Genomic DNA, 23,039 nt, shown 5'->3' with positions numbered 1-23,039 from the left:
AGGGCAGGTATCCAGGCAGCAGGAACAGCATGAGGGAAGGCACGGAGGAGGAATGTTGAGTTTGGTTGAACCAGAGAGTATAAAGAGAAGGGGCAGGAAATAAGTTCCAAAAGGTAGATGGGTGCCAGATTTTGAGGTACTTCATAGCCCTCTGATGTTGAGAGAGCCAAGCGCCCTGGGGCTTGAGCTACACAAGGGTTCAGGCCACAGCCTGACTCCTTTTATTCCTTCTGCTCTCTGGAAAGGCAAATGGAATGGTTCCCCTGAGCACCCACCCAACCCCAGTGTGTGTGTGTCTGTGTGTGTGTGTGTCTCTGTATATCTCTCTGTGCGTGTATCTCTGTGTGTGTGCCATTGCACTTCCTTCCACAAGGCCTGCCTTCCAGCTGCTTCCAGCTGTGGCCAGCCCCCCCCATTCCATTCTGAGGCCAAGATCCTGGCTCCCCACTGCTAGAGCTGAGGCCCCAGCTGGTGACAGGACAGTGCAGCTGGTTCAAGCCTGTGTGGGCAGTCCTGAGTCAGAAGAGACAGAGGGAACAGGGGAAGGTCGCCATGGGCAGCTGGGCCCACTGAACAGAGGAGTGGGAAGGGTGACGGGGCAGTGGTGGGAGAAGAGAGCACTGCTCTGACGTCCAATAGACCTGGACAGCAATGCTGCCTCTGACGTGGGACCTTGGGAAAGTCATTTCACTTCTCTGAGCTTCAGTGTCTGCCTCTGTTTCCCTTCCCTGGAGGTGTTCTCTGAGATTTCAGTGACATGATGCCTGGAAAGTACTCAGCGTGCTACTTGACACATACTAAGCACACAGCAAAGGGCAACTGCCTTGCTCGGAATAAATGAACACTTCTGTATCTCCACAAGGAGATACAAAAGCAGAGATACCCACAGCAGACTTTATTTCCGGAATGTCTTCCCTTGGAGGCTTGGAATAGGGGAGCTCCCACCCTGCAGAGACAGGAAGATGATCCAGAGAGCATGGGGGCTTCCTTGTCCTATCTAAACTGTATGTTTCACAACTCAGTGGAAATAAGTCAATTTCAAGTTCGGGAAACCAGGGGTATTAGGACTTCCAACTTGTGCCTCAGGGGCCCAACGTCAGGCCCCCTCCCTGCACTCTCACTGGACCCTTTCTCCCCGACTCTTTCCCAGGTCCTCCAGCTCGCCTCTGCAAAGTGGGAATAAACATGCTTGCACTACATTCTATGGGGTGGGAGAGATGGAGGAGGGAATGTCAGCAAAGAGGAGGTGACAGGCAGGGTTGTGTGCAGGGAGCGGGGGAGGGTCCCTCAGCCAGTCCTGGGAAAGGTGTGAGTGAAATGGAAGAAGCTGTTCCTTTGGGGCTCTGTCCTCCCCAGTCCCCAGTAAGAATGGGGGGAGGGGAAGAAGGCCGAAAGGGGCTTGAGGCCATCCCCAAATTTGGTATTTAGGCCTCTCCGTGTGGTTTTCCTGCTCCAGAAAATGTTAATTTACTGCAGTTTGAAAAATGATCAAGCCAGGGCTGGGACTCAGCAGCTGGCGCAAGGGAGAGAGAAATCTCTTTTTGTTCTGTGGGGAATTGGGCTGCAGCCCCCACCCCCACCCTGCTCCCATGTGGGGCCATCCTTCTCCCAGTGTCGAATGTCGACAGGCTCCTCCCAGGAGCAGCCTGCCTTCCTCAGGCGCTGAACCACGCCAACATTTATCAAAAGCCTCGAAGCTTCTGAGCGAAAGAGGTATGTGGGGAGGTATGAAAGTCAGCCCCGGTCGGGGGGCGGGGGTCGGGGGTCGGGGGGCGGGGTCCCAGGCCTGATGAGAATCATCAGCAGCCTTTGGGGGTCCACGGCAGTGGACCCGAGTTGGGAAGGGAGGCCTGCAGTGGGGCAGCTGGCTAGAAGCAGTGTGGGAGCCTCCCCTCCTCTTCCTGGGTCCTGTCAAGCTATGTCCCACCTGCCTGGCTGCCCCTTCACCTCTATTGTTCAGCCAGATAAAAGATGATTATGGAAAAACAGTCTGCACCCAGCAGGCAGGCTGAGCAAATCAACAAATCCCCAAACTTGCTGCTGCTGCTGCCTGGTTGGGGCCCACTGAGCCCAGCTGGACTAGACAGACCAGCCTCTAGGGCCCCCTGTACTCATTTCACAGCCACCACTTGCAGGGAGCACCATTGTTGTGCCTCATGGGGACAGTTCTGTCTCTGAGCTCCAGGGGCACGGACATCATTCTGTGGAGCCTCTGCTCCCTCAAGGGAGTGTTCCAACGTGGCCGCTTCTTCTAGGTCATCATGGCTGGCCAGCCTTGCCATCTCTCCTGCCCTATGCCATTTCGCACTCCATTCATCAGCAAGCACTTGTTGATATTGACGATGTGCAGTGCACCAGGCTAGGTGCTAGGACACAAAGGTGAACAAGGCACAGGCCCTGCCCCAGAGGAGGTTCTAGAAGGGGAAACAGACACATACAGAGATAAGAGGGAAAGTGTCTTCAGAGGGATATGGACAACTCAGTTCACTACCTTCATTACCCTCACTCACCACTTACATCTTCATCAACCTCACATCCATCTACCTCCCTCACCTTCATTTCCACCTCCCCACCACCACCACTACTTCCCTCTCCTCTTTACACTGTGGCCACCAACATCAATCCTAACACTATAATCGTCATCACCGTTATCTCCGTCATTGTGAATTTTAATTTCTCATCCCTGCAAATCAATTTACTGCTCTCTAGGAATTCATAGCCTGAAACTGATGTGCCAACAGGGCACAACTATTAAGACACAATCTTTTTAAAACCTCTGCATGAATGTGTAGGAAAGTACTTACACGGTAGTCTCCTGTTCGAGCAACCTCTTGGGGGCTTATGGAATCTCTCAGGTCTGGTTGGAGGTTTTCAGTGAGATTCAGATTGGTTCTTGGCCTACAAAAAGTTCTTCATTCTGTCTCTCTGTTCCAGTGGGTCAGCATTAACCCTTCTGGAGGCTGAGGGCCAAGGAGTCAAAGAAATCTAACCCAGGGACTAAGGGTGGTGCCTGTCTGCATTTTAGCTGGAACCTGCCGGCAGCTTGCTAGTTTGGAATTCTCAGCATTCCTGCCAAGCCCAGGCTTGGCTCAGGTGTCACCCATCCTGGCCTAGCTGACAGTAGATGAAAAGGGTCATAAATTCAAGAACTCCAGATGAAGCACCACTTTGCTAAGTCACAGTGCCTCCACACTGTCACACCTGCTATGAGGAGACCCAGTCCCTGGCGAATGCTCCAATTCAGTGATTTTCCAAGTAGGTCTACACATCAGCAGCATCACTCCCTCCCCAACCTCCCCTGCTGTGCACCTTATTGGAAATGGAAGCTCTTGGCTCCTCCATCACAGACCCACTGAATCAGAAACTCTGGGGTAGGACCTAGCAATCTGTGCTTTAATGAGCCTTCTTAATGATTCTGATGCATCTAGAGTTTGAGAACCAGTGGTAGAAAGAGGGCAATGGACTCAGGCCAACCAGGATTTAAATTCCAGCTCTGCCATTACTAGCTGTGTAACCTAGGATAGGCTGGTAAACCTCCACAAGCCTTGGTTTTCTTATCTGCAAAATGGAGATCATAACACCTGACTACCTGAAAATTGCATTACTTTTGATTTGATGTAAGGACAAAATAAACAGGTCATGAACAATTACAACTGAAGCTGCTGGTCCCTAGAGTTATTAAAGAAGAGTTCAGGGGACCACACTGTGGAGCGAGTGAGTGCATGGTGTATGAGCCAGGAGTCCTGTTTGACTGGGATGCAAGGTGTCTACTGTATGTCTGACTTCTTGGTTACCCCTGCCAAATCTATCATGTGTCACACATTTCAAACCTCCATTTGTGCCTTGAATTGGCTGTTTCCTCTGTCCGGAATTACTTATTCCTAGAGCCCATGCAAATTATTTCTTTCCTGTGGAGTTCTTTTCCGAATCACTCAGGAATTGCACTCAGTGCAAGAAACTGAACCCAAAAAAGTCTAGCTTAGACACGCAAGGGTTTATAGTCTCAGATACCAGACGCCTGGAGATAGGCAGCTCAGAGATGGCACAGTGGCACTATGGAGTCATCAAGATCTCACATCCTCCATCTCTCTGCTCTGACATCCTAGTACCAGCTTCATTTTCAAGGTCTTGTCAGGATTCAAGATGGCTGCTGGAGCTCCAGTCATTACGTCACCATTCCAGGCAATGGAAAAGGGAAAGGACACATATCCTAACTGTCAATTTCCTCTGAGGCAACAGCTCCAGAAGTCCCATGTGACATTTGCTTTTACATTTTATTGCTCAGAATGTAGTCACATGGTCACATCTAGTTGTAAGAGAGGCTAGGAAATATACTGTTTCAGCTAGGCATTGCCGTCGTGGGTAAAACTGGAGTTTTGTTACTCAGGGAGAAGGGAAGAGTAGGTATTGAATAACTATTAGAGCAGTCTCTGTGACAGCTCCTCTTCTCCTCTCAGAAGTGCTGATCATCAGCTGGACTCCTATAGCGCTGTGCTCTCTCCTCCGTTACATTTAGTGCTCTGCTCTGAAATCTAGCACCTAGCTTCAGTAAGTCCACCAAGCAGGAGGGAGTGCCCCAAGTACTACTCTGTTCAGCCTAGCTCAAAAGAAAGGCTTGAGCGGCAGTGCTGGTGAGCAGGTGGCAAGCTAGAGGGTACAGAGCATTGCAAAGAGTGTTGGCTTTCAGAGCCAGCCTCAAGTTCAAATTGTAGCCCTGCAATACAGTGATTCCATAACCTCAGCCACTAGTAGCAATGATCTTTGAGCACTTGCTATACGCCAGCCAAGTTGTTTCTATATATAGATAATTCTTATTTAATCTATTTAATTGGTGTGATTATCATCTCCAATTTAGAGCTGAGAAAACTGGGAGTTAAGTGACTTGTTCAAGGTCCCCTAGCTACAAAGAGGTAGAGTCAGGTTCCAAATCTGGTGGTCTGAGCCAGAGCCCAAGCTCTTAGCCACTGCACAGCAGAGTATCTCTGTAAACCTTGCCACCCCCTCAAGTTCCTTATCGGTGAGGTGGGTGTGATCATCCCTACTTCACAGGCTTGTGTTAGGGATTTAATGTCATCATATATGTTAAAGTGCCTCCCATTTTGCCTCGTGCAATAAATGTTCATTCTTCTCTTCTTCCACTTCTGACAAGGGCCCTGTGCTGGCTCCCCGTGGCAGGCTCTTTGGAAGCCAGCGTTGCTTGTCTTCCCACTCCTTTCTTCCTGTCAGTGTCATGGTTCTCTGAGCATGAGGATCTGCTCACCTCTGCGTCAAGACAGAGTTATTGTCACAGGCACACTCCACCCAGGGAACAACCTCACACTGTGGTGGTTCCTGCCTCTAAGAGGAGCTGCCCCTGGTGGAGGGATGTGGGCACCTCCCATTCTGAGAAGAGGTGAAGCTCATGTTTCATTTTAGGACAGATTGAGGCCAGAGAGGGGCTGTGACCTGTGCCAGGTCACACAGTGGGTCAGTGGCAGGGTGGGGTTTCAAACTAGAAATGAACAGTGCTCTCAGCACATCTCTTCCCCTCTCAGGGCCACCCATTTCCTGAGAACCTCAAATTGCTTGGTCTTGAAGGAACTCTCAGCTGGGATATGCTGACATTTCCCATCCTACTGGTATTTGATTTAGGCTCATGGTCACCTCCTCCAGGAAGCCAGCATCTCCCTTTTCTCTATGGTGCCACTCACATGGCTAGTCTGCCTTCTGCTCTCATGCTGACCACATCGTATGTAATAGGATCATTTTCCTACCATCTGGGAGCTCTGGGAGGGCAGGGACTATGTTTCATGGAGCACTGCTTCCATGGGATTCAGCCTTGAGCCCATCCCAAAGTCAGTGCTTGACAAATGCTCAATGACAGAACAACTAAATGAGTGAAGAACAAATAAATGACTGACTATGTGCACTCCTTCTCTACGCCTGGGCCCTAGGGGGCTGTGTGGGTAGTGACAGCCCAAGGCTGGCAGACCAGAAAAGTGCTTTTCCCTGGAGCCACAAGAACAAGAGAACAGGGAAGAGACAAAGCGACATCACAGGAAAGCCAATTCCCCATGGCATTAATAGCCCAAGTTTTGCTGCAGGAGAGAGGCGAGTGGCAAAACAGGTGTGTGAGCTGATAATACAGTCGTCCTCCCTAACACCCATGTCGCTGAGCCAGGGAGCAGGCAGCCAGGAGATTAAAGCCCTGGCATTTCCTAACAGTGCCAATCAATATTTATTATAACAGGAGGCAGAGATTGCTATCAGCAAGCATACGAGAGAGAATAGATATATAGATTGTGTGTGTGTGTGTGTGTGTGTGTGTGTGTGTGTGTGTGTAAAAGCAAGGCGTAACTTATTATTCCTACTTAGATGCAAGGGAAGCAAATAACAACAACAATAATAATGACAATAATAATACAAGACAGCTTTGGAAAAGGAGCTTTGTTGATTTCTTGTGCTGAGAAGATAGCTCCTTTGGCAAGAGGCTCACTTAGTCTCCATGTGTCCACCCCGCTGAGGTTTTGATGTTCCACTTTCATCAAGAATATTGAGCATGAAATCCCAACATTATGTGGGCTGTCTGGTGACAGCTGATGAAGAGATGGAGTGTGGAGCGGAAGAGTGCCAGGGATGCCTGCCTCCACTGCCCAGGGACAAAGCGCTGGCTTAATTGGGCCCCTGGGAACAGTGACAGCCCAAGGGAGCAAAGCAGGGGACATCTGGGCCCTCTGCCACCCATCACCATTTGAGGCTCAACTTAGCGGCTGGTTTGGGGGTTTGAGGGAGGCTGAGGGTGCATCACCCTTAAGGGCAGTGGAGAGTTTGGGGATTCCAGTGCTGTTGACCTTGGCAGGAAGTGCGGACCAACACGTGCCCAGGCTCTTGAGCTTAGTGAATGAGGATGCTGGGAGCTGTGAGATTCACCTTGTAACTGCAAATTCTGAGCTCCAAAAACTGGCTCATAGAGTTTCCTGCGCTGACCATGGGAACCCTCTTACTCGGCCAGTACTGCTGCCTCAGGACCAAACCTGAGGCTTTTCTAGAGGAGCCGGGCCTGGGCTGTCCATACCGTGTCCTTGAAGGGCATCAAGTCCATCTTTGAGCTTTCAGGGCCTACTCCATCTGTCCAGTCCCAGACTTAAGAGGGCTCAAGGCATCCTTGGCTTAAAGATGTCTCAGAGTGCTGTCCAGGGCTGGCAACATAGACATTTCCTGGTGGCTTGTTAGGAGTGCAGAATCTCAGGCCTATACCTACTGAATCGAAATCCTCATTCAAACAAAATCCCCAGATGATTTCCCTTTACGTTAAAGTTGGAGAAGCCCTGCTCTAGATGACTAGGTTTTAGCCTCAGCTGCACATTAGAATCCCTTGGGGATCCATTTGAAAATGCTGATACCTGGGCCATATCCCTGCCTGAAAAAATGCAAGTCTCTGAGAATGGGGCCTGAGTACAGGTACTTTGAAACAGCTCCCCTCTGATTCAAATGTGCAGCCGAGGTTGAACATACCAGGGCCAGAGAGCATCCTATGGGTACTCATTCAGATGCATCCCAGGCTTCGGAGTCAGGCAGTCCTTCCAGGTGTCTAACCCACAGACCTCCTTTTGTGACTCTAACCCATAGGCTCTTCCTCAGTCAGGAGAGAGAGGGAACTGAAATACATCCTCTCTTTAAGAACAATTCTGAGGTCTACAGGGCATTCACGTACACGATCAGCATTCCTCCTGTGGACTCAATTCTGTAACAAGCCCTGGCAGATTTAGCAGAGAATCAAAAGAACAGGGAAGCCTTGCACCCCCCAGAGCTTACCTTGCTCTCATGTTCTAAGGGTACTGACCTCCCAGCCAGAGGCTGCCCACACCCTTGGATGCTCTCCCACCTGGGAGCACAGCAAGCCAAGTGTGCTCATTTGTCATGCCCTTCCTCTGCCTCCTTATTGGAGACCCTGATTCCTTGGGCTAATAGGACTAAAGGTGAACAGATCAACTCCACCATTTTCCCACCTACAAAAAAGCTGTTCTGCTGGCCTACAACCTGAGAGTCTTGAGAGGAGAAGGTGCCAACTTAATTCTAGGTGTTCCTCAAGAAAATAACTAGGGCCAAAGGGTGACTATTATAAGGAGGGAAACTCACACAATTTTCTTAAAGAGCTTCCCTAAAAGTGTCACAGGTGTCTCACAATGGAATGGTCTGCCATGTGAGGCAATGAGCTCTGACACTAGAGGGGAGCAATGACCTGGGAGGAAAACCAGAGCCTGTTGCATCCAATGAGAGTTGTGGTGGGGGCTGAAGCTCCTTGATGATCTCCAGCTCTGAGCACTTAGAAGATCAATTGTCAAAAAAGGGTGACATGGCTGGGCGCGGTGGCTCACACCTGTAATCCCAGCACTTCGGGAGGCCAAGGTGGGTGGATCACTAGGTCAGGAGTTCAAGACCAGCCTGGCTAAGATGTTGAAACCCCGTCTCTACTAAAAACAGAAAAATTAGCCAGGCGTGATGGCAGGCGCCTGTAATCCCAGCTACTTGGGAGGCTGAGGCAGGGAATTGCTTGAACCCGGGAGGTGGCGGTTGCAGTGAGCCAAGATTACACATCACTGCACTCCAGCCTGGGTGACAGAGTGAGACTCTGTCTCAAAAAAAAAAAAAAGTGACACATTTGCCATTGCAAAAATGTGGAACCAACCCAAATGCCCATCAAGCAAGCGACGCATGGATAAAGAAACTGTGATATATATATATATGATGGAATACTACTCAGCCATAAAAAGGAATGAATTAATCGCATTCATAGGAACCTAGATGGGATTGGAGACTATTATCCTAAGTGAAGTAACTCAGGAATAGAAAACCAAATATCGTATGTTCTCACTCATAAGTGGGAGCTAAGTTATGCAGATGCAAAGGCATAAGAATGGCAACAATGAACGTCGGGGACTCATGGAAAAGGGTGGGGAGGAGGTGAGGGATGAAGGACTACAAATTGGGTTCAGTGTATACTGCTTAGGAGATAGATGCACCAAAATCTCACAAATCACCACTAAAGAATTTACTCATGTAACCAAATACTACCTGTTCCCAAAAAACCTATGGAAATAAAAAAATTTTAAAAAGGGTGACAGGAGTGATCTAGACCAAGGGCTTTTTCTAGAGAAGCTTGGAGGGTTCTAATATCTGGAGGAAAAGGAAAGGCAGTCTAGGTTCTACTCTTCACACTGCCACTGACTGGCTGGACTGTGTGGCCTTGGGCAAGTGTATTCCCATCTTGAGTATCAATCTAGGGGACTAAACTCTATGGACTCGAGAGGCCCTCTCAACCAGAGCTACCATTTTGAACACTCTAGTGGGTGCCACTCACATAGACCACAGTCTAGCCTGTGACTACCTATCTGCTACATACTTTGCAGGGCCCAGTGCAAAATGAAAATGCAAGGCCTCTTGATTTAAAAAAAAAAAAAAAAGGCCGGGCGCGGTGGCTCAAGCCTGTAATCCCAGCACTTTGGGAGGCCGAGGCGGGTGGATCACGAGGTCAGGAGATCGAGACTATCCTGGCTAACATGGTGAAACCCCGTCTCTACTAAAAATACAAAAAACTAGCCGGGCGTGGTGGCGGGCGCCTGTAGTCTCAGCTACTTGGGAGGCTGAGGCGGGAGAATGGCGTGAACCCGGGAGGCGGAGCTTGCAGTGAGCCGAGATCACGCCACTGCACTCCAGCCTGGGAGACACAGCGAGACTCCGTCTCAAAAAAAAAAAAAAAAATTACAGTTGGGCACAGTGGCTCACGCCTGTAATCCCAGCACTTTGGAGGCCAAGGCAGGTGGATCACGAGGTCAGGAAATCGAGACTGTCCTGGCCAACACGGTGAAACCCCGTCTCTACTAAAAATACAAAAAATTAGCCGGGCGTGGTGGTGTGCCTGTAGTCCCAGCTGCTCAGGAGGCTGAGGCAGGAGAATTGCTTGAACCCGGGAGGTGGAGGTTGCAGTGAGCCAAGATCACGCCACTGCACTCCAGTCTGGGCGACAGAGTGAGACCCCATCTCAAAAAAAAAAAAAAAAAATTGCTAAGAATTTCAGCCAGGTGCAGTGGCTTACGCCTGTAATCCCAGTACTTTGGGAGCTGAAGCAGTTGGATTGCTTGAGCCCAGGAATTTGAGCCCAGCCTGAGCAACATAGCAAAACCTCATCTCTACAAAAAATATAAAAGTTACCTGGGCATGGTGGCACGTGCCTGTAGTCCCGGCTGCTCAGGTAGCTGAGGTGTGAGGATCACCTGAGCCCGGGAGATCGAGGCTGCAGTGAGACGAAATCACGCTGCTCAAGCTTGGGCAACAGAGTGAGACCCTGTCTCAAAAAAAAAAAAAAAAAAAAAAAAAAGGAATTTCAAAGTGAGAACAGCAGAGCTTTAAAGCAAGTGTGGGATTCTGTGGATTGCACTGGTGGCATATCTGTGAGGCTGGCCCTGACTATACAAGTGCAAGCTGAAGGGGCAGTAAGACAGATATGGGGGCTTATACCTTAGCATTTTCCCTCCTCCCACCCTGCTCCCCTTGGGCTTGGCAGCCCTCAGATGAAGCCCTTGACTGTTTAGTTAGAGGGTAGGTGGAAAGCCCAGAGAAGCCAGGGGCCTGTTGACCCTGGAGAACTGAATTAGGAGGAAATGATTTGAGAGGTAATCAATATGCTCAATTGCAGTTCATTACCATCTAATGAGTCCTCTAACAGTTTAGCCTCCACTGGGGCCCAGCCAGCACTGCCACCTCTCCATGCCCCTGCTCCTCCGTGTAATTTGTTCTCCAAGGGGGCTGATCCCAGGTGTGAGGCAGTGAGGGATGGGGGGCAGCAAGGGAGGGCAAGGGAGCACCAGATGACTACTGACAGCAGGCCACAGTTGAAAGGGCCCTTGGGGACCTTCCAGTCCAACCTCTTCATGGGACAAGTAAGGGAACAGAGGCCCGGAGAGGGAAAGGAATGTATCTGAAATCATACAGCGAGTCCAGCTGCAAAAACCAGAATAGGAATTGGGTTCCACTAGCCCTTCACCCAGGGCTATCTTCCCACTTGCTTTGACAGCAGAAGCCCCGAGCTTGCACCCCAGCCCTGCCATATGCTAGCTGCGCCCCCTGACTTTTCAAAACCTTAGCTTCCTCATCTGTAAAATGAAGGCAATATTACCCATTCTACAAGTCTAGAGTGTGGTTTAAGTGAGACAACAGAAGTGAAAAGCGCTTTGTAAAGTGCAAGGAGCTCTTCAAACGTAAAACATCTATGCATTCACCATTTCCCAAGGCCCTGCTTTTGTGCAGGCGCTGTGCTGTAATGCTGGGAGCCAAGCAAGAGCTCTGACAGAGTCCCTGACCTCCTGCTGGGAGACTTCTGTGTAGAGGAAGGTAAGCTACAGTACAGCACAGCCTCTTGGGAGTTGAGGGAGGGACAGGCAGGGAAGACTTCATGGAGGAGGTTAGCTTGGGACGAAAGGGGAGTAGCATGGGGTTTTAAGTGAGGAATGACATAATCATACCTTTGACAGCATTTGCATAGCACTTACTATATGTTAGACCCTGTTCTAAGCACCTTCCAAATATTAACTCATTCAATCTAAACAACAAGCCTATGAAGTTTTCTAGGGAAACTGAAGTCCAAAGGTAAAATGACTCATTCAGGTCACAAAGCTAGTAAGTGGCAGAACTAAGATTCAAATTCAAAAAGCCCACACTCTTAATCATTTCCTGAGTTGTGGAAGAGGTGATAGACTGGCAGTTTGGATGCAGGAGAAAGGACTTCATGATATTTTAACTTCATTTTCGGATGGGATGACCTTCTTTCTCTGTGAACACATACCAGTGAAGTTGCATTGGTTAAAGCCCACATTTAGAGTTAACCTTTGCTCTAATTTTTTTTTTTTTTTGAGACGGAGTCTCGCTCAGTCTCCCAGGCTGGAGTGCAGTGACTTGATCTCGGCTCACTGCAAGCTCCACCTCCCGGGTTCACGCCATTCTCCTGCCTCAGCCTCCCAAGTACCTGGGATTACAGGCACCCGCCACCACGCCCGGCTAATTTTTGTATTTTTAGTAGAGACGCGGTTTCACTATGTTGGCCAGGCTGGTCTCGAACTCCTGACCTCGTGATCTGCCCACCTCGGCCTCCCAAAGTGTTGGGATTACAGGTGTGAGCCACCGTGCCCAGCCTCCCTTCTAGTCTTAAAAAATAATAATCATAATTGAAATCATAACTTACTATTGTTTTGTGTTCTTTTCTTTTTAAAAAAAAAATTATTTATTTGAGACAGGGTCTTGCTCTATCACCCAGGCTGGGGAGTACAGTAGTGGCACAATAAGGCTCACTGAAGCCTCAAATTCCTGGGCTCGAACAATCCTCCTGCCTCAGCCCCTTGAGTAGCTAGTACTACAGGCTCAAGACACCATGCTGGGCTAGTTAAAAAAAAAATTTTTTTTTAGAGATAGGGCCTCAGTATGTTGGCCAAGCTGCTCTCAAACTCCTGGCCCTAAGTGAGCCTCTTGCTTCAGTTTCCCAAAGTTCTGGGATTACAGGTGTAAGCCATTGTGCTTGACCTTGTGTTCTTTTTCACTTCACAATATCTCGCTGGCATCCCTCTACATAATTAGGAATGCTTGAAATCAAAATTGTAAATGGCTGCCTAGCCATCTGGCTGGATGTGCCATGCACTTAGGACCTGAACATCTCCAAGTTCTCCAGCCTCCCATGAGCACTCAACATCCAAATGGCCCAAGTCCGAGAGCCCACCTGGGTGTCCGGAGGAAGGCTAGAGCCCTCCCAGAGTTTACAATGCTCCAACTCCGGTGATTCTGTTGTTTTGCTTGTCCTTTGTCACCTGCAGCCCCCAGTGCTCTGGGATTTTCCCTCTTCCCTTCTGGTGCCCTCATCGCTCCTTTCTCTCTGTGTTGCTGCAGCTATTTCTGAGACCCGCAGTCTCTGTGTAGACTACAGCCTCTGTCTTAATTTCCCATCATATAGCTGAGTTGGTAAGTCATAACTTACTGACTTTCTGATGGCTTGTTGGTAACACAGAGTGGTGTTTCCCATAGCCGTTCATAGAGAACCACCTTTGCCACTTGCCATATTCATGTTTCACCTGTCCTAGCATGCACACTAATATTGGTCTTTCTAGCAATACTCTCCCCTCACCTTTTTGCTTGAGTTTCAGCCTAAGCGAGTATTCTTTTCTTTTCTAAGCAATTCTCCTTCCTCAGCCTCCTGAGTAGCTGGGAATCCAGGCACGCACCACCACAGCCAGCTAATTTTTGTATTTTCAGTAGAGACGGGGTTTCACCATGTTGGCCAGGATGGTCTCGATCTCTTGACTTCGTGATCCACCCACCTCAGTCTCCAAAAGTGCTGGAATTTCAGGCGTGAGCCACCGCACCCAGCCGCAAGTATTCAATTTCTTTTTCCTCCACGGCCCACCTAAAATCCTCTCCTGTACAGAACTTCTCTTGGGGTAATACTGGCATGGGGAATTACAATTGATAGTGGGCTCATTTGCTCTGAGTCTCTGCCCTTTCCCAGGGCTCACTGCTGGCGGTCATGGTCTTTAATCCAGGCTGCCGCCTCGTTGCTGGGACCCTGTCCTCCTCAAACCCAAGCCTCTTTTCTTCCGTCCTTTCTATTCCCATGCCAGGGCTGTCATCGACCCCCCACCCTCCGCCCCACCTGCCCCCATGCTGTCGCAAAGCCTGGCCAAAGGAAGCTGAAAATCATTTAACATCACAAGAGATTCTGCAGAGATGCCGCCCAGCCCACAATGAAGAAGGCCTTTTACATTATTAAACAGAATGCTTAACATCGCTGCTTACCGCATCTGCATATGGAGTCAGGGCCTCCCCAAGACAATGAATAGGTACTTGAGGTACATCTGCATGACCAAGAGGCCTCGCCTGCGGGTCCCTAGCGGAACAAAGGCACCGTCTGCCTCCAGGACAAATTTTAGCTGCTCCCCTTAGAGACCCGGGCAACACATCACCGGCAGCTTAAAAAAGAAATAGCGGTTTTGTCTCCTGCCTCCAGCCTTTGAGGATTGAGAAATGTTAAGGTCCAGTCTCCGAGGTCGCGGTCACATAGTTTTAACACTTCCCCCATTCGATCCAGTTATTTGCTTTTATAAATAACACCCAGGGCGGGGGGACATTTGGGGCATAAATTTTTACTCACATTCACAATTTCTTTAGGACAAATACCTACAAGTGGGATTTCTCGGTCACACGATGTGCACTTTTAAAAAGCTTTTCTTATTTCTTGTCAAACGGCCGTTCCAACGGCCGAAGTGATTTGCCGCCCGACTCCCTCCCCTGCACCCCTCCCTGCAGTGAGCAAGGGACCGCCTCACAAAACCCTCCGTAGCATCAAGTGTTATCATTTTTAATCCCTGCTAATTTGATAGGCCAAATATGGTATCTCATTGTTGCTTTAATTTGCATTTCTTTGCGTTCTAGTGGGGTTGAACATCTTTTCATATGTTTATTGGCCATTATTTTGTGAATTGTCTGCTCATTGGGGCCTTGTTTTCTTCATCTCCTGTCTTCTCCAAAGCCCAGGGCTAGCTATGAATTAAACACACCATACATTATTTTTAATTAATCTTCCTTAAACACAGCTCTGATCATGTTACTCCCCTACTTACAAAACCGCTGATGGCTCAGTATTGCCGACAGGATTAAGTCCCAATTCTTTAGCCTGGCTTTCAAGGCCAGTCACAGTGGGCCACAATCTAGCTCCTCTCCTGACTCCACACCTGTATCCACTCTCTCCTCTGCCAAGGTAGACTATCTGATGCTTCTCACCTCTGTCCTTTGCATGCCACTCCCGTTGCCCTCATTCATCCTTAAAGACACAGCTGAAATGTCACTTTCTATTGGGCGATTTCCTACTAGCCCCAGGTTAGATGGCTTTCCCACCTCCTTTCTCTACTCCTGTTGGCAGCACAGGTTTGGGTGTCTGGCTCTTCCTCTCCCTCTTTGGACTGTGAGCTCTTGGGTGGGGTGAGGTGTGGGACAGAGATCAGTCTTTTTCCAGTCTGTGGCCTCAGAACCTGAAGCGTAAGATGCGGGGAGGGTTAATCACAAGGGTCGCCTCTCACAGGCCAGGTGCTGCACTGGATGCACTAGATGCTTCATGGCTGCATACACATGTGAATATATGATGGAAGAGAAAAAAAAACCAGTTTAAACCCAAACAACTAAAGTTACTTCTAGCATCCAAGGGGTTGAGACAAAATTCACATGGGGTGGGGATAGGGGATACATCTCTGTACCGCTGCCTTCCCCTCTAGGGCAAAGAGAAAGTGTGAGAGAGAAAGGAAGTGGTCCAGTGTTAAGTAGAGCATGATAGTGAATTTGGAAAGGTAGAAAGGCAGTCTGGGAGCTGCGTGGGGGCAGGGGCTGGAGAAGGTCGAATTATTCACTATAATGAAGTGGGAGGGAAGATGTAGACATATGTATATTTGAGTTGCCATAGGGTAGCAAACAGTGGGGAGCAGAGAGCTGGCCAAGCAGGCTAGAGGTTACCTAGATGGTGAGAAACACTCAGGAAACTTTTTAAAGAACGGTGTCTAAAACTTGCTTTAAAGTTGATGGTGATTCTATGTTGTAAGCTACTCTGTCTTATCCAGCCTGTGGTCAAGTTGGCCACACACACACATACACACACACACACACACACACACACACACACACACACACGACACACACACACACACACACCCTGGCGGGAGTGTGTTCCCTGAGAGGGAGCCTGGAGACAGTACCTGCGGGGCAGTGAGGCAATCTATAGCAAAATCTCTCAGGGCCGCAGGCTCAGAGCCAGAAGATACTGGGAGAAGTGGCCTATCTGCCAGCTTCCCTCCCATGAACAGACACTTGAGTGCTTTCCTTCTAATCTTAGAAAAGCTACCTAAGTTGAGACAAGGATACCCATACCTCTCCAGAGTGCCCCCAGCAACCCTAGGTATAGGGAGGTCTTGCCATCCTACAGATGCTGACATGAAGTCCACTGGTAGGAAGCAGTCGGCTGGCACTCACATAGTTAGGAAGCAGCAGGCTGGGGTGCCTGATTCCAATGCCAGTGTTGCTACTGCAGTGCTTTGCTGTTGGTGTCTAGCACTGTGCCTGGTACAGCGTCAGTATGCAATACATGTTTGTCAATTGAATTCAATCTGTTGCAACCAACATTTTCTGATGTGTCGATTGTGCTCCTGAGTGTCTGGACAAGGTATTGAGGGGTTCAGGGATAGAGGGTGCAGATGCTATAAGACATGATTCCTGCTCTCTCTGGGCATATAGGCAAATAGGCAAAATCTGAACATGTAAATGGTGAGCAAACAACCCCCAGCAGCAATGATAATCACAGGTACCATTTATCGAGTGTTTATTATAAACCACACGCTGTTGCAAATGCTTTTCTTTTCTTTTCTTTTCTTTTCTTTCTTTTTTTTTTTTTTTTTTTTTTTTTTTTTACATGGTGTCTCATTCTGTCGCCCAAGCTGGAGTGCAGTGGTGCGATCTTGGCTCACTGCAACTTCTGTCTCTCGGGTTCCAGTGATTCTCCTGCCTCAGTCTCCTGAGTAGCTGGGATTACAGGCGTATGCCACTATGCCTGGTTAATTTTTGTATTTTTAGTAGAGACAGGGTTTCACCATGTTGGCCAGGCTGGCCTCGAATTCCTGACCTCAGGTGATCCACCCATCTCGGCCTCCCAAGGTGCTGGGATTACAGGCGTGAGCCACCACACCCGGCCCCAAGTGCTTTTCATAGATTATCCCATTTAATCCTTATAACAACTCCATGAGAAAGAAAATGGGTCACAGGGAAGGTTAAAAACTTGCCTAGGGTCACACAGCTAATAAATTGCTAAGCCAACATTCAAATCCAAGGAGCCTAATTACAATTCCACACTTCTGACCTCTAATCTTGGTGCTCTGCTGCCTCCCTAAGCACCCTAGCTGGGGTGCCAGGTACATGATGTTGAAGGCTAAAGGTCACAGGAAGTTGGAGAGGACTGGGGTGGCCAGGGAGGGCTTCACCAGCTCGGTTGTACCTTACCTGGGCCTTGAAGACTGGGGAGGCTTGAGACAGGAGGGGTAGGAGGGCGCTACTCCAAGCAGGGCTGGGTGTGGAATGAGCCTGGATATCGCAAGACTGGAGTCAATGAGCAGCACCTGGTGGCAGATGTGTTTTGTGTGACCCAGCTCAAAATTTTACGAAAATCTGAATGATTTGACATTTTAAAAAATCTAGAGATTTTACCTTCAGGTTTTGGATTTCTGGCTTTTCTGGATAAATTAGAGGATCGATCTGGCAACATTGGGCCCTGTTATAATCTGAATGTTTGTATTCCCCCCAAAATTCATGCATTGAACTCGTAGCCCCCTAGGTGATGGTATTACAAAGTAGGATCTTTGGGAGCTGATCGGGTCATGGGAGTGCAGTCCTCATGAATGAGATTAGTGTCCTTCTAAAAGAGACTCTGGAGACACCCTTGTCCTTTTTGCTATTGAGGTTACAGTGAGAAGATGGCCATCTAGGAAGCAGGCCCTCACCAGAAACCAAATCTGCCAGCACCTTGATCTTGGACTTCCCAACCTCCAGAATTGTGAGAAATAAATTTCCATTGTTTATAAGCCACCCAGTCTATGGTATTCTGTCACAGCAGTCCGAAGAAACTAAGACAGGCCCTCATTCTTGCATGGGCATGATTGGTGGGAATTGAAGAATGTCACCACTTGTAAATGAGGCATGCCACTCCCATTCTCCACACTCTGCCCTACTCCTGATTGCATCTCCAACTCAGCTCACATCCCTCACTTCCCTTCCCTACCCAGCCTCTGCACGCCAATGATTTTTGTGACCTCCATGCAGACCGAGACTGTTGGAGGACAGTGTGGAGCCCTGGATGCTCAAGGCATGTCAAATGGTAGCAGCCTGCCAGGAGAGAAAGGTTTCCTGCGGAAGCTATGGGGAGAGGGTTAGAAAGGGCAGTTGCAGACTGACTGCACAGGATCTTGTCTCCTATGCTGAAGAATTGTGACTTTACCGACAGGCAATGGGGAGGCATGTCAAGAGGGAGGAGCGTCACTGTGGAGGCAGCAGTTGTGATGGTTTCAGCAGGGATGAGATGGTCTCAACTGAAGCAGGGGTGGGGAGTAGAGAGGTGGAGGAAAATCCTGGGGTGCAGAGGACATGACCAGAGGAGACTCAACAGTCTGGAGAGTGACCCACTGGCTGGAGGATGTGTAAGGGGAAAGCAGGGACAGGGAGCATTTGTGGTGACTGAAGCTTGCTGAGCTGAGTGAACAGTGGTACCATGAGCAGTAATTGGACCAGATGGCTGGTGGAGGGCACATGGAAGACAAGATGAATCTAGCTTAGCCATGTTAAATTTGAGGTGCTAGAGAGAATTCCAGGTGTCTCCCAGTTGGGGATGTGAGACTGGAGTTTGGCAAAGAGGATGGGGCTGGGAAGAAATTTGCAAAACCTCCTTTTGGAGGTTGCAGTGAGCCGAGATCATGCCACTGCACTCCAGCCTGGGCAACAGAGCGAGACTCCGTCTCAAAAAAAAAAAAAAAAAAAAAAAAAAAGAGGAAAGCCTCTTTTAAGAGGGCAGCAGTGTGACTGAGGGAGCAGAGAGTGTCTTAAGACAGAAATTTTGTGCCAAAGTCAGAACCTCGAGGTGGGAATGTATGAGGCGTGGGTGAACAGAAGAGGAGGAAGCAGAGAAGTGTGTGTGTGTGTGTGTGTGTGTGTGTGTGTGTGTGTGTGTGTGTGTGTGTGTGTTGGTAGAGGGCATTGGCAGAGAGATCAGAGGAGAATCAGGAGAATAAGTCTTCATGAAAATCAACAGAGGAGTTTCAGGAAGGAGTCTGCTGCATCCACCAGGGCCAGAGGCCCAGGAGATGCAGGTGGAGAAGTAGCCAATGGGGTGGATGATTTCTAATTACGACCTCACTCAGCCTCACGGTGGGAGATGATTCCTCTTCACCTCCTCACCCTCCTTAAAAGCCAGCAGTCCTCTGTATGTTGGGGGAGGAGTCAGGGATTCCAGGCAATGTGTTCTGATGGCGAAAGATCACATAGCTTTGGCCCAAGAAGGATGACTGCTTGTGTTTGGTTTCAGGGCCTTCTCTCAAAGCAGGTAAGAGGGAGAGGCCGAGGGGTGCTGGGAACGGCCTTGCTGGCTGTAGCCCAGTGGTTCGCAGCCTTGGCTACACAGGAGAATCATCTGGGGAGCTTTTAAAAATACAAATGTTCAGGCACCACCCCATACCAATTAAGTCAGAGTCCCTGGGTATGGGGCCTGGACATTCGTATGTTTTAAAAGCTCCCCAGGTGATTCTCATGTGAAGCCAGAGCTGAGAACCAGTGATCTAGGTGGTCACTGGAATCAGGTTTGACCCAATACTCCAGCACTTCATGGCAGAGGAGACAGAGGTGGCTGCCTCATATGTGCCACAGTTGCCATGGCAGCTTGTCGATTCTACTTATAATACTTAATTGACTCCTTAGTTAGGTGTACATGTCTATTGGAAACCACTCGTCCCAGATAAAGGACGTGAATTTTGAGATTGTTTTCTCCTACTCACTTAATCTAAAATGCACGGATTTCCATATGCCTCTGGCCTCGAGGTCCCGGTCAACACTGGAGTTTGTTTCCCAGGGCACATCTGCTTTACTCTTGTAAGGGATTCCTGAGGTTCAGCACATTTCAAATCCTGCATGTAATGCTGTCACTGGACATTTGTTTGATTATGAAATATTTCAGACACACAGACAAGACACAAGAAAAAAATACCTTAACAGACACCTGGGTACCTATCTCCCAGTTTTGTGAAATCTTGACAGTATTCCACATTTGCTTCACGCCTTGTTTTAGGAATAAAGCAATCCAGCAGAGATAAGGGTCCTTATATACTCCTGCCCTGGCCCATTTCCCTTCCTCTCACCCTCCCCAGACATAACCACTCTCCTGAATCTAGCGTACCTCATTTCCATGCATGTTTTCATTACATATTGATCATCAGCCCCATTTGAGAGAAGAGGAAACTGAGGCTCAGGGAAGTAAAGGGACTTTCCCCTGAGTTACACAAATTTATAGTGGGTAGTAGAGTCCAGAAGCCCCAGGAAAAGGTACCAGGCAGTCACCTCCCAGCATGCTGGCCCTGCAGTGCCCCCATCTGGGGAGCTCCCACCCCATCATTCTGTCAACACCTCCTTTACAGGCAGGGTCGGGCCAGACCAGGCCCAGCATGGCCCAGGACCAAGCAGAAATTGTGGCCTTCTCCTCACATCTCTTGGTTCCTGCCCTGCCTAAGAGGCCAGGCTCCCTGAGACCCAGGCCAATCCCTCCTCTGTTTCCTCTCTGGGCCACTGCCCAGCCCAGCTCTACCCAACCTCCGCCAAGCCCAAAGCAAAGGGCCTGTCTGTGCTGCCAGATTTCCCCACTAGGCCACTGGGGGCTGGGCTGAGGCAGGGGGCCTGCAATTTTGTTCTGTGGGTCCTCCAGGCTTAATTAGCATGCTGCCTGGAGTGGCAGGCCAGAGGTGGTGGGCAGGCGCCGAGACACTCTCCCTGGGCCCCAAACCACTGCCTGCCTCCACCTCCCCCCTCCTTGCCAGCAACAGAGAAGGCCTGTGTGCAGTGGGAAGGAAGGCAGTGGCCGACACCTCCATGCTGAGGAATTGGGTGGGGAGAGGCAGGCAGCACAAGCATAAACACAGGGAGAGAATTGCTCCCCTTACACATGAAGGAAGGGGAGGGAGCAGGGGAGGAAATGGCTATTTACGAAGCACCTACTTACAGGCGGCCACGCGTTATTCTAGCTGCTCCCCATAGCCACCCCATGTGGGACATAGAGTAGCTTCTTTGGTACAGAGGGGCAAACTAAGGCTGGGAGAGGTAGAGTCAGAGGCCCAAGGCTCACAGCTAACAAGAGGAAAAGGAATCTGGCCTACATGCCTTTCCAAGGAAGCAATGCAGCTCCACAAACCTCTCCCTTCCCTGGAGGCCTCTTCCTCCAAGAAGTCCTTTTTAGTGGAGGAATGGCCAGTTTGGATGGGTAGGAAGAGGTGAAGGAGAGTGGATGGGCAAGAGGCATAATTTACTCTTCATCCTGAAGCACTCAGCTTCAAATCGATGAACTTCCACTCTGGAGACTTCAGGCTGCAGCTTCTCCCTCCTAGCTCCCAGCCCCGTCCCGGGCAGACCCTGCTTCATCTAGGGACGCTCACCTTAAGGCACTTTTCTCCCACATGATTCCATCTTTGCCCCTGAAGACCCATATGGTCATAGGCTGCAGGACTAGAGGCCAGTCCAGGGCATCCCAAGATGTGGATTATGGTAAAAGCCAGAATACAGCTACCATTTATAGAGAAGTTAATATGTGCCAGGCACTGGGTGAAGAACTTGGCTTACATTAACTGCTTTGATCACTACCATGGAGATACTATTATTTCCCCACTTTAAGACCAAGGAGTTGAAGCACAGAGAAATAGAGGAACCTGCTCTAGGTCTATTAGGTGTCTGGGCTCCAAAACCATGCTCTGAGGGACCTTGGAAGACAAGGCTGGCTGGTAACTGGGAGGGGAGACTGGCAGTCCCAGGAAAGGGTCTGAGGAACAAGGATGGCCATGGGAGAGAACTCCTGCAGTCTCTTGGCTCCAGCTGAAAGCTCTCCAGGCTTTGCAGTGGGGCTCCTGCTCTGCCCCTGGGGTGTCTGCCAACTAACCCCTTCCAGAGGCTTCCGCCAAACTACTCCCTCAGGGCTGGTGTTGCTCAGAGCCATCTGCAGCATGTCCTTCTTGCGGAGCTGAGGCTGTGGGGTGAGATGCAGTGCAGGCTTCAGTCCCCTGCCTGGCAGGGGCAGAGCCTAGGGGAGACCCAGCAGGTGGTAAGTTCTGAGCAGTCAGACCCTAGCTTGGAGGCTCCACCCATGCACCTCCTTTCCATATCTGGGCCTAAGGCCTCTAGGCTCTTAGAGAAAAATTGCTAAAATCAAATTGCAATTAACAGAGGCAATTATCCGCCTATTAGAAAACGTCCCCTGAGCCAGGCCTGTGCTGTGAGCTGCCTGGGACCCACGGAGCAGCTGGGCCCCAAGGGAGGCCCCAGAGCACGGCAGCAGCCAGGGGTCAGGGGGAGGCAGGCAGCAGCCCAGGCCTGGTGGGGGGTGGGAGGCTCTGAAGAGCCCTAAGGGGGTTCAATAGAAACATGGGTCTACACTGTGCCCTGGGAAGGGAGCCCCAGACTGAGCACAGACCCGGACGCTACAGACCCTACTTTCCCAGCCCCTCTCTGGCCCCTCCTCTCCATTAAGCCTTCCTCGAGGGCAGACCCGGGGCAGTCTGTGTGTGCGGAAGAACAAAGGAAAGAAAAATCAAGCAGCGGTAACCCTCCGGGAGCGATGATAACATTTTCACTTGAAAATTACCAGAGAACAGATTGTCTTATGCAAATTATATGCAAATCACGCTCCGGTTGGTCCTCTCCTAGCACTACTCAGAGTTCTTCCAGCTCTCTCCCTGACTGGGTATGATGGGGGAGGGGGAGGGCTCTCATGGAAATTAGGATTTAGGTGGAATTCTGCCTAGAACCAAGCTGGATGAGGTGACCTCTTGGCTTTCCGTTCAGTCCAGCTCTCTGAGTCTTGCTGCATTTGCATGAACCCTGCAGAAACCCCACTGCCTCCCGGCTGGACTGCTTTTAGATCCCAAATCCAATGGGGGTTTCTCTGCTGTGTCACCAGGCCCGTCCATTTTCAGAAGATATCTGACGTCGGTTGCACAGAATAGGAGGAGCATGAGACCAAGAATCAAGAAAGCAGCCAAGGGTTCTCAAATCTCTCTCCAGCCCAGACCTCACTGCTGGGCTCCAAATGTAGCCATTCTATACCTGGATGTCCTGAAACTCAATATGCCCTACATTTGCTCCTCCTCTGTGTTGCTTCCTGACTCAGGGCCTGGCAACCTCATCTAACAAGATGCCCAACCCAGAGCCTAGGAATCAGCCTTGACCTCCACCCATCCTCTGCCTTT

At 49.7% G+C, this 23,039-nt stretch overlaps 1 protein-coding gene across 6 annotated transcripts in view; it reads left to right on the top strand.

The window, feature by feature from the left end:
- The window catches only part of PJA1 (praja ring finger ubiquitin ligase 1), a 1,335,831-nt gene that overhangs the window by 978,927 nt on the left and 333,865 nt on the right, over positions 1–23,039 (top strand). The window lies entirely within an intron of this gene.

This window comes from Macaca thibetana, chromosome X (genome assembly GCF_024542745.1).
Source record: "Macaca thibetana thibetana isolate TM-01 chromosome X, ASM2454274v1, whole genome shotgun sequence".
Classification (NCBI taxonomy): domain Eukaryota; kingdom Metazoa; phylum Chordata; class Mammalia; order Primates; family Cercopithecidae; genus Macaca; species Macaca thibetana.
Note: the sequence above shows the minus strand (reverse complement) of the source record. Positions and strands in the feature narration are given on the sequence as shown.